Source organism: Lepus europaeus, chromosome 3 (assembly GCF_033115175.1).
Source record: "Lepus europaeus isolate LE1 chromosome 3, mLepTim1.pri, whole genome shotgun sequence".
Classification (NCBI taxonomy): domain Eukaryota; kingdom Metazoa; phylum Chordata; class Mammalia; order Lagomorpha; family Leporidae; genus Lepus; species Lepus europaeus.
Window position 1 is genome coordinate 83,728,014 of NC_084829.1, and position 12,219 is coordinate 83,740,232.

Consider the following 12,219-nt stretch of genomic DNA (forward strand, 5'->3'; position numbering starts at 1 on the left):
GCAGCTGGCTGGGAGAAGGCATTTTGTTTACATTTTCGAGCATAAGCAGAGGATTGCTGCCTTTGCCTCCATCAATTCTGGGGGCCACCTCACCACACCCCACACCAAGGAACGAGGACCACAACATTTCAGGAGAATTTCTTCCCCACCATGCTAGCTGTACAAAAAGGAGAAGACCTGAATATTGAAAACTGGAGCCCACTCCATCCACCATTGAGAAGCGAGCCACACTACCGTGGGTGGGGCTCCATGCACTGGAGCTCCTACCCACCTGCACCATCACTGAGAAGTAAATGAGGCTCAAGTAGGTGGGGCTCTGTGCTTCCACTTGGCAACACACACACACACACACACAGGAGCTCATAAGAGGGAAACCTCACCACAAGAAAATCTCTACAGATTAGAGGTGCAGTTCGTTAAGCAGGACAATGGAACACAGAGTTGTTCCACAATTGTGAGGAAAAGGGTGAGTGACACCAACAGATGTGAGCAACCTTCTCTAACTAAAAAAAAAAAAAAAAAAAAGGAAAACACAAAGCCCCATAGGGGCCTTACATTGGATACTTTCTCTACACTGGAATACTGAACAGAGCACCCAGGCCACATTCAGCACACACCTTTTGGAACTCACTAAAAGTATAGATGTCCCACTAAATCACAAAAACAAAAATTAAAGAGAAAAGCAACCAGACAAAAAAGAAAAAATACACAAATGCCAAAAAAAAAGCCCTACATAAGAATAAGGAAGCTACTATGAGCCCAACAAAGGAAGATTACAACTCTTCAATAGAGAAGGTAAAGAAGAAGAGATCAAGGATATGCCAGAAATCAATTTAAAAAATTAATCATCAGATTATTTAGAAGCAATCAGAAGCAAGCAAATCCATGACCTAATGAAAAGTTCTGTCATGAAACTGAGATATTAGACAGAAGTCAGAATGAAATACTAGAAATGAAGAATTTAATAGATCAAATAAAAAATCAGTGGAAAGCTTTAACAACAGAATAGATGAGATGGAGGAAAGAATATCAGAACTAGAATACAAATTTCTGGAAATATTACAATCATGCCAAAAAAGAAGAAGAAGAAGAAATTAGAAAACTAAAAACCACAGTTGGGGATCTACAAAATACTATCAAACAACACAAAATACATATCCTAGGAGTGCTGGAAAGCATGGAAAGAGAGAGAGGATTGGAAAGCCTTCTTAATAAAATAACGGAAAACTTCCCCAATCTAGAGAAAGAAAGAGACATCCAAGTAGTGGAAGTTCACATAACTCCAATAGACACTACCAGAAAAGATCTATAACATGACATATTGTAGTAAAACTCTACACAATAAACATAAATAAAAGATCTTAAAATGTGCTCAAATCACATTCAGAGGAAATCCAGTTAGACTCACTACAGACTTCTCATCAGAAACCCCATAGACAAGGAGAGAATGGCCAGATATATTCCAAGTCCTAAGAGAAAAAAATCTGTCAACCAGAATACTGTACAATGCAAACCTCTCATTTATGAGTGAAGGAGAAATAAAGGTCTTTCACAACAAACAGAAATTAAGATAATTTGTAACTACTCACCAAGCCCTATAAAAGATGCTCAAGGAAGTGCTACACACAGAAACACAGAAAGAAAATCATCATTATGAAAGAAGATCAACACAGAAAATGACCCAGTAAAAGTACAAAGGAAACCCAAAGTAAATAATTAGGGCTATAAACATATTTCTGTTAAATATTTCTGAATGTAGATGGTCTCAAGTTAAAATACATAGACTGGCTGAAAGGATTTTAAAAAATCCATCTATTTGCTGCCTACAAGAAACACATCTAACCAACAAAAATGCATACAGACCGAAAGTGAAAGGATGGAAAAGATAACCTATGCTAACAGAAATGAAAAAAGGGCTGCTATAGTCATCCCAATACTACAAAAAATATATTTTCACACAAAAACTATTAACAGAGATGAAGAAAGGCACTATATAATGATTAAGGAATAAGTTCAATAAGAAGGTGTGACTATTAAAATGTATATGAACCTAATTAGAAGGCACATGGCTGTCTAAAAGAAATGTTAATGGATTTAATGGGATAGACACAAATACAATAGTAATGGGGGACTTCAATAACCCACTTTCATCAATGGACAGATCAATCAGACAGAAAATCAACAAGGAAACAACAGAATTAATTGAAACTATAGACCAAATGGACTTAACAGATAAATCGACAGAGCCTTCCACTGTAACAGACACCACAGAAATAAAAAGAATCATCAGAAATTACAAAAAGAACTGTATGCCAACAAACTGGGAAACCTAGAAGAAATGGATAGCTTCCAGGGGCCGGCACATTGGTGCAACAGGTTAAAACCCTAGCCTGAAGCACTGGCATCCCATATGGGTGCCGGTTCTAGTCCTAGCTACTCCTCTTCCAATCCAGCTCTCTGCAATGGTCTGGGAAAGCAGTACAAGATGGCCCAAGTCCTTGGGCTCCTGCACCCATGAGGGAGACCAGGAAGAAGCTCCTGACTCCTGGCTTCAGATTGGTGCAGCTCCGGCCATTGCAGCCATCTGGGGAGTGAACCAGCAGATAGAAGACCTCTCTCTCTATCTCTACCTCTCTCTCTAACTCTGTCTTGCAAATAAAAATAAATCTTAAAAAAGAAAGAAAGAAAGAAAGAAAGAAAGAAAGAAAGAAAGAAAGAAAGAAAGAAAGAAAGAAATGGATAGATTCCTGGACACATACAACCTGCGTAAATTGAGCCATGAAGACACAGAAAACTTGAACAGATCCATAACCAAGACAGAAACTGAATCAGTAATCAAGACCCTCCCTACAAAGAAAAGCCTAGGACTGGATGGTTTGACCACTGAATTCTGCCAGACATTTAAAGAAGAACTAGCTCCACATCTTCTCAAGGTATTTAAAACAATTGAAAGGGAGGTAATCCTCCCAAATTCTTTCTATGAAGCTAGCATCACCTTAATTCCTAAACCTGGAAAGGAGGCAATAGAGAAAGGGAACTACAGACCAATATCCCTCAAAAAAAATTCTGGGCAATTGCATGCAACAACACATCAGAGATCATTAACCAGTACCAACTGGGATATATCCCTGGTATGCAGGGATTATTCAACATTTGTAAATCAATCAATGTGATACATCACATTAAAAAGCTGAAGAACAAAATCCATATGATTATCTCAATAGATACAGAGATGCATTTAATAAAATACAACACCATTTCGTGAAAACTCTAAGCAAATTGGGGACATTCCTCAATACAATCAAGGCAATTTATGATAAATAGATGGTCAACATCATATTGATTGGGGAAAAGTTGAAATCATTTCCACTGAAATCAAGAATCAGAAAAGGATAACCACGTGCACCACTGCTATTGAATATAGTCAAGGAAGATTTAGAAAAAGCCATTAGGCAAGAAAAAGTAATCAAAGGGATTCAAATTGGGAAAGAGGAAGTCAAAATATTCCTAGGAGCAAATGACATGATTCTTTATATAAAGGATCCAAAAGATTCTATCAAGAGACTATTGGAAATAATGGAAGAGTTTTGTAAAGTAGCAGGATATAAAATAAATATACAAAAAACCACAGGCTTTGTATACACAGAAAATGCCAAGGCTAAGAATAAACTAATGAACTTCCAAGTTCAATCCCATTCAAAATAGGTACAAAAAAAATCAAATACCTTGGAATATTTTTACCTCATCTCTACGATGAGAATTACGAAACACTGAAGAAGAAAAAAGAAGATACAAAAAATGAAAAAAAAAAAAAACATGTTCATGGATTAGAAGAAGCAATATCATCAAAATGTCCATTCTTCTGAAAACAACGTACAGATTCAATACAATGCCAATCGAAATAACAGACATTTTTCTCAGATCTAGAAAAAAATGATGCCGAAATTCATATGGAAACACAGGAGACCTAATAGCTAAAGCAATCTTATACAACAAAAGCAAAGCTGGAGGTTTCGCAATACCAGATTTAAAGATATACTACAGGGGCCAGCGATGTGGCTCACTGGGTTAATCCTCTGTGTGCAGTGCTGGCATCCTATATGTCCACCGGTTCTAGTCCTGCCTGCTCCTCTTCCAGTCCAGCTCTCTGCTGAGGCCCGGGAAGGCAGTGAAGGATGGCCCCAGTGCTTGGGCCCCTGCATGTGCATGGGAGACCAGGAGGAAGCACTGGCTCCTGGCTTTGGATTGGCACAGTTCCAGCCATAGAGGCCATTTGGGGAGTGAACCAACAGAAGGAAGACCTTTCTCTCTCTCTCTCTCTCTGTCTCTCTCTCTCACTGTCTATAACTCTACCTATCAAATAAATTTTAAAGATTTAGTTAAATTAAAATTTAAAAAAGGAATTATTACAAGGCAGTTATAATCAAAATAGACAGGTACTGGTAAAAAAAAAAATAAAACAGATGGATAGACCAATGTAACAGAATATAAAAGCCAGAAATCAATCCAAGCATCTACAACCCACTTATATTTGACTAAGGAGCTAAAACCAATCCCTGGAGCAACGACAGTCTTCAAGAAATGGTGCTGGGAAAACTGGATTTACACATGCAGAAGTATGAAGCAGGACTCCTACTTTACACATCAAACAAAAATCCATTCAAAATGGATTAAAGATCTAAATCTATTAATTGATACCATCTAATTATTAAAGAACATTGGGGAAATCCTGAAGGACATTAGCACAGGCAAAGAGTTCTTGGAAAAAACCCCAGAGGCACAGGCAACAAAAGCCAAAATTAACAAATGGGATTACATCAAATTGAGAAGTTTCTGTACTGCAAAAGAAACACTCAGGAAAGTGAAGAGGCAACTAACAGAATGGGAAATTATTTGCAAACTGTGCAACTGATAAAGGATTGATAACCAGAATATATAAAGAGATCAAGAAACTCCACAACAACAAAACAAACAACCCAGTGAAGAAATGGGCAAAGGACTTAAACAGACATTAAAAAGGACAAAATCCAAATGGCCAATAGACACACGAAAAATGTTCAAGATCACTAGCCATCAGGGAAATGCAAATCAAAACCACAATGAGGTTTCACCTCATCCCAATTAAAATGGCTTACATACAGAAATCTACCAATAACAAATGCTGGTGAGGATGTGGGGGAAAAGGTACCCTAATCCACTGTTGGTGGGAATGCAAACTGGTAAATCCAATGTGAAGGCAGTTTGGAGATACCTCAGAAATCTCAATATCGACCTACCATATGACCCAGCCATCCCATTCCTTGGTATTTATCCAGTGGAAATGAAATCAGTAAATACAAGAGTTATCTGCACCCTCAGGTTTATTGCAGCTCAAATCACAATAGATAAGATGCGGAATCAACCTAGATGCCCGACAGTGAAGAATGGATAAACATATTACAGAATATGTTCTCTAAGGAATGCTATGAGTGGTTAAAAAAAAAAAAGAAATCTGGGGTCAGCGCTGTGGCTCAATAGGCTAATCCTCCACCTGCAGCGCTGGCACCCCAGGTTCTAGCTCCGGTCGGGGCGCCGGATTCTGTCCCGGTTGCTCCTCTTCCAGTCCAGCTCTCTGCTGTGGCCCAGGAGGGCAGTGGAGGACAGCCCAAGTGCTTGGGCCCTGTACCCGCATGGGAGACCAGGAGAAGCACCTGGCTCCTGGCTTCGGATCAGCACGGTGCGCCGGCCGCAGCAGCCATGGGGGGGGGGGGGGTGAACCAACGGTAAAGGAAGACCTTTCTCTCTGTCTCTCTCTCTCACTGTCCACTCTGCCTGTCAAAAAAAAAAAATGAAATCTGGTCATTTGCAACAACATGCCTGAATCTGTAAAACATCATACTCAATGAAATAAGCCAGTTCCAAAGGGACAAATACGATATGTTCTCCTTGATCTGTGATAACTAATGAAGCACCTAAAATGAAATCTGTGGAAGTGAAATTGACACTTTAAGAAGCAATGACTTGAATAGCCATTGTCTTGACTATCAAAGAACAGTCTTTTTTTTTTCTTTTCTTGTTATACTATTGGTTGAACACATTACTTAACATAGAGTTAGTCAAATGTGCGTAAAGTCAATTGAAAATATATCCAAGTAAAATATAAGAGTGTGAATAAGAGAGGGAGGAGGAAGTTTGTAACTGTAAATCTGCATAGCTCTACATGCATTCTTACACTTACTTCTAAGGGTACAGTTTAAAAATTTGACATGGGACCCCAAATCCCATTAAGCTTGTAAAAATAACATCTTAAGTGTTAAACTAATCATACTGTGCTAAGTTGATCATATAGATAAGATTAAGTGTTATAGGGATCATGTAAATAAAATCAAGCGACTGATAATAATAATAGAATTTAAAAGGTGAGAATGTTCCAACATGGGAAGCAGTCCACACAGCAGACTCAAAGAAAGACAATCACTCTAAATAGCACTGAACTTAGAATCAGTGCTTAAGCCATTCTGGTCTGGTTGAAAAGCCCATGAGAGCATGTAAGGCATGAAAAGCCAAGGCACTGTGGCAAAAAAAATCCTACATGGAGGATCTCTATGAGTAAAACCCCATTTGAAAGAAGGGGCCATCAAAGAAGGATCTACTTTCCTCCTCCGAAGGGAGGAGAGAACTTCCACATTGTTTATGGCCTTCTCTAAATACTGACAAAGTTGTGAACTCAAAAGGTTTCCATAGCCTTGGTAGCTCATGTCAAGAGCCTCAGGTGATCACTGACATCATATTTAAGTTTTGATTGTTAAATGAACAACAGGAGTCATTGTGCACTTACTTCCCATGCAGATCCTCTGTCTTCAATGAGTTGTATTATGAGAGTTAACTGTAAAACTTGTTCTCAAATAGTTTGTGTGTGTGTGTGTGCAAATAGTTGAAATCTTTACTTAGTATAGAGTTGGTATTGTGTGTATAAAGTTCATTGAAAATGAATCTTAATGGAGAATGGGACTGGAAATTGGAGAGGGAGGAGGAGATAGGGTGAGAGTGGTTGTGGGAGGGTGGGTATGATGGGAAGAATCACTATATTCCTAAAGTTGAACTTAGGAAATTTGTACTCCTTAAATAAAAGGTTTCTTTCAGAAAAATAAAAAATAATACAAGAAGGGGCCAGCACTGTGGCATAACACAGCTAAAGCCACCACCTTCAGTGCCAGCATCCTATAGTTACTCCAGTTCAAGACCCAGCTTCTCCACTTCCAATCCAGCTCTCTGCTTATGGCCCAGAAATCAGTAGAAGATGCCCCAAGTCCTTAGGCCCATGCACCCACGTTGGGGACCAAAAAGAAACTCCTGGCTCCTTGTTTCAGATTGGCTCGGCTCCAGCCATTGCAGCCATTTGGGGAGTGAATTAGCGAATGGAAGACCTCTCTCTCTCTCCCTCTGCCTCTGCCTCTGCCTCTCTGTAACTTTGCCTTTGAGATAAAAAATAAATAAATCTAAAAAACAGGCAAATGTAGGGGCCAGTGCTGTGGCATAGCAGGTAAGACTACTGCCTGTGATGCTGACATCCCTTCTGGGCATCAGTTCAAGGCATAGCTTCTCCATTTCCAATCCATCTCCCTGTTAATAGCCTGGGAAAACCAGAAGATAGCCCAAGTGTTTGGGTACCTGCTACCCATGTGGGAGACCTGGATGAAGCTCTTGGCTTCTTGCTTCAGCCTGGTTCAGCCCCAGCTGTTGCATGAACCAGCAGATGGAAGATATCTCTCTCTCTCTCTTTCAATAAGTAAATAAGTTTAAAAAGACATTTGGAAGTGTTATAACTCCTACATTGTAATTATTGCTTTGAACCTGCTCCAGAATTTGTCCTGACTCTGGCAAATGAGTTCTCCTTATGTGTCATATCCATTTGTTAATGCAAATATCTAAATGTTCTTCTCTTAGCCTATAGTCTTACTTCCATCATTATATTTCTTATTATGGCATACAAAGCTGTTGTAGAACACATTACCAGTAGGAAACCTTATTTTTACTCCATTTAGATCCCTTAACATTTCTTTAAAATAGCCAGGTACCCTCCAATTAAGTGCATATACATTTATAATAGCTACATCTTCCTGTTGAATTGATACATTAATCATTACATAATGCCCTTCTTTCTTTTAACAGTTTTTGTATTAAAGTCCATTTTGTCTGATATTAGGATGGCTACACCAGCTCATTTTAGGTTTCTGTTAGCATGGAATATTTTTTTCTATCCTTCTACTTTAAGTCTGTATGCATCTTTGTTGGTGAGATGTGTTTCTTGTAGGCAGCAAATAGATAGGTTTTGTTATAATCCATTTAGCCAGTCCATGGGCATGCAGGGCCATGTGCTGCACCCCAAGCAGCACCACATGGTAAGCGTGCAGGAGTGCACCCACTCCCAGGGCTTCCCCAACACCTACCAGCTTTTTGGCAACATCCTGGACAAGCACTGGTAGGTGGGCAACGCCATGCCACCTCCACTGGCCAAGGCCGTTGGTTTGGAAATCAAGCTGTGTGTTTTGGCCAGAGTGTGAGAGAGTACCTCAGCTAAGATAAAGCAGGAGGACAAGGCCTCCACGACTACCCCTCCTCAGCAGGCACTGCTGTCGTGGACATGTGGCGTGTTCAGTCCATTGGGCTGAACATGTGGGAGAAATTTTCAATCATGTTATGCATAGGCAGTGAAGAGAAAGAGAAAGACAGAGAGAAAAGTCTTCCTTTTTCCATTGGTTCACCCCCCAAGTGGCCACTACAGCCAGTGCATTGCGGCCCACAAGCTGCACCAATCCGAAGCCAGGAGCCAGGTGCTTCCTCCTGGTCTCCCATGTGGGTGCAGGGCCCAAGCACTCGGGCCATCCTCCACTGCACTCCCAGGCCACAGCAGAGAGCTGGCCTGGAAGAGAGGCAACCGGGACAGAATCCGGCGCCCCAACCAGGACTAGAACCCGGGGTGCCGGCACTGCAGGTGGAGGATTAGCCTAGTCAGCTGCGGCACCAGCCAACTTCTAAGTAATCTTATGATCGATTTTTGAATTCTATATTTGGCATTTCACATATCTTCATTTTTATATTCCATTATCAATGTGTTGTGTTCCTTTGGAGTTATCATGCTGTCTTCTTTATTCTTGCTTCTTGAATTACTGCACTTATTTTTAGGCACTTGTGGAGATACTTGTTGGGTTGTTTTTTCTCATTGTGATGGTTTTATCTTTGTACTATGCCTCTGTGGACTAGTGGAGTGTCTACTCGTTTAATGAATACCCTGAGGTGTGTGCTGGTTGTGGCCAGGGAGCTCTGTTCAGTGATCCAGGATAAGGGGGAGTATCCAAGGTGACGCCCAAATTGGGCATGATAAAGCTCTCTATCTCTTGTTTTTTACTAATCAGAGGGGAAGCTTAATCTGCTCTGTTGGCATAGTCTCACACTCACATCCTCTCCTCCAAGAAGACCAATGCCTATTCTCTAGCCTCAGTGGGTATAATATTCATTCTGCCTCAAGGATCATGCAATCCATGCAGTCTTTAGTGTGAGCACAGATCCCATAGCAATGACCTTCACCTGGGAATCAGGGAACCCTTAGCTTGTGGAGCCACCCACAGTATCAACCAAATAGAAAATCAGCAAGGTAACAACAGTTAATCAACACCATAGAACAGATGGGCCTAATGGATATCTATAGAACTTTTCATCCTAAAGTTGCAGAATTCACTCTTCTTACCAGTGCATGGAAATTTCTCTAGGATAGACTACAGGCCAGGGAAGTCTCAGCAAATTCAAAGAAATTGAAAACACATCATGCATTGCCTCTGACCACAACAGAATGAAGCTGGAAATCAACAACTCAATAGTCTCTAGAACATATGCAAACACATGGAGACTGAACAACATGCTCCTGAATGAACAGTAGGTCACAGAAGTCAGAAAGAAATTTAAAAAAAAAAAACCTTTTTTCATATTATTTGTTGAACTCTTTACTTTGTATAGAGTTAATATTCTGTGTATAAAGTTAATTGAAAATAAATTTCAGTAGAAAATAACAATTAGAATAGGAGTGGGAGGAGGAAGGGGAGGGAGAGTGGGTGGGAGAGTGGGTAGGGTGAGAAATTTATTATGTTCTTAAAGTTGCATTTATGAAATGCATGAAGTTTATATACATTAACTAAAAAGGTTTCTATGGGGAAAATTGGCATTACCTCTAGAACCTTTCACAAAAAAATAATAAAAAATAATTACCTACATTTTGGGATATCATTCCATACATTCTGAACTTCAATTTCTGTTAAGTTGAATCTCAGAGCTGTGTACTTCAATGTTATCTGATATCTATAGAATTTATCTTACTGAATAAACTATGCTTAATTATTATGTCAACCATGCACTTTGAGGAAACAACCCTGGAATATTCATTGTTATTTTACTGTTATAACATTATTGAAGGTCCACTAAATTTCACAGAATGGTCTTTGTGAAAACACAACAAACATTTCCTTAGTAATAAATATCAAGAATACCTGTCCTTCTTTTGAATTTTTATCATATGCACAGCAAACTCTGTGTATTTGTTTCTCTCCACATGGGCTGATAGAAAAACCTGTGGCCCAAGTGTAGTGACTGTGACAGGCCTCTGTGTATTTGTGTGTTAACCTCATCCTTGATTACATCTTATCTCTCCAATCCTATTTCTCTTTTTTTTTTTTTTTCTAAATTACTCATGTAACATTTGTCGTGTTTATTGTTCTGTTTCACACACTGGTAAATTGTTACATAACTCACTGGAATAAAAGCCACATCACATTCACTATTCTTGGCAGTCCATCCACTAGAATCGATTGCTATCTTTTTCTTTAGCAATCCTTTACTTTCATTCCACTCAGGTGATTACTGTTATCTCCAACCTTGGGGATTGGACTTTGCTACTAAAATTAATAATGAACCATTGACTGGGGGAATAAGTTAGTTCAATATGTTGTTTGATCCTACTTGTTGCAGACTCACTGCTTTAATTTTCACATAACGCTTCATTTTTTGCCAAGGTTCTGTTGCTTGAGCTGCAATTCCCTATTTGGGTTAGCATCCTCATTTTCAAGTATTGCTTGTAATTTTGTGTTGTTGTGTATGCATGCCTTTGTCTGGGTACTAAATTAATAAGTTTGAGTGGGCTGTTGACTCACCTTTGTGCTCTTAAACTAAGGATGGCTATGTTGTGTTTAAAGTTGTATTGATTTCTCACTAACATGCCTCTGGATATTCTAAAACCTGGGTGTTAGCAATTTTGCATCACATGAACTTGAAGCTAATGAAATTGTTTAATGTGGATATCTATATTCAAATTCTCATATTTCCTCAGACTTTTTCCCTCATATTTTCATATTTAAGAATGTAGCTAGTTATATAGTATTATGGCATCCCCTTTACTGGAGAAACACTCACAACATCTTATTTGTCATTTGTCCTTCGGATGTTCATGTGGTTTATCACTTTGCCATTTGTTTCATGTCATTCTGCCTCCAAGAAGCAAAAGGTGCAGCAGGTTGGGACCAACCAGGAGATGGGCAGAGGCCAGTATCTGTAACTGGTCAGTATGTAGAATTCCAGGATTTGACAGGGATAAAGTGACTGGGATTTTTTTGAAGAGATGATTAATCACACCCCTTCAGGATCTGGACAAAATAAGAAATAAATGGAAAATCAAATTATGTTTAAATACCATCTTTTGCTGGTTGAATTATGTTGAATACCATGGCTTTGACCTATAGCGTAAATAAGACTTCCTTCTTTACTCTCAAAATTAATCCCATGGTTAAAAGCAACTGAGGAATTAAAGCCCTCCCATACTAGGGTCAGGGAAAGAGAGGTTGGAGGGTATATAAAAAGAAACAGAAGCTAGTCCCCAATATTTCCTACAGGGTGGAAGTTCCTCTTTTACAGCCAACACAAACATGACGAAAGTGAGACATTGGTTCCTCCTACATGCTTCCTTGACTTTTATTTTCGAAACCAATTTAGAGCAGTTTATTATGGAAGTCTTGCATATCTACCAGCTGAATCCAGACCTATAAACAAAATTGGGTCAGGAGAAATCTTGCATCACATCATGGGGTTCATGATGGCTCCTGTGGTGTGGCCATGGTAGAGAGTATTTAAAACCCTTTGGTCATCAGGCAACATTCCCAACTGTGAAGTTTTACTCAAGGTCATCTACCTACCCAT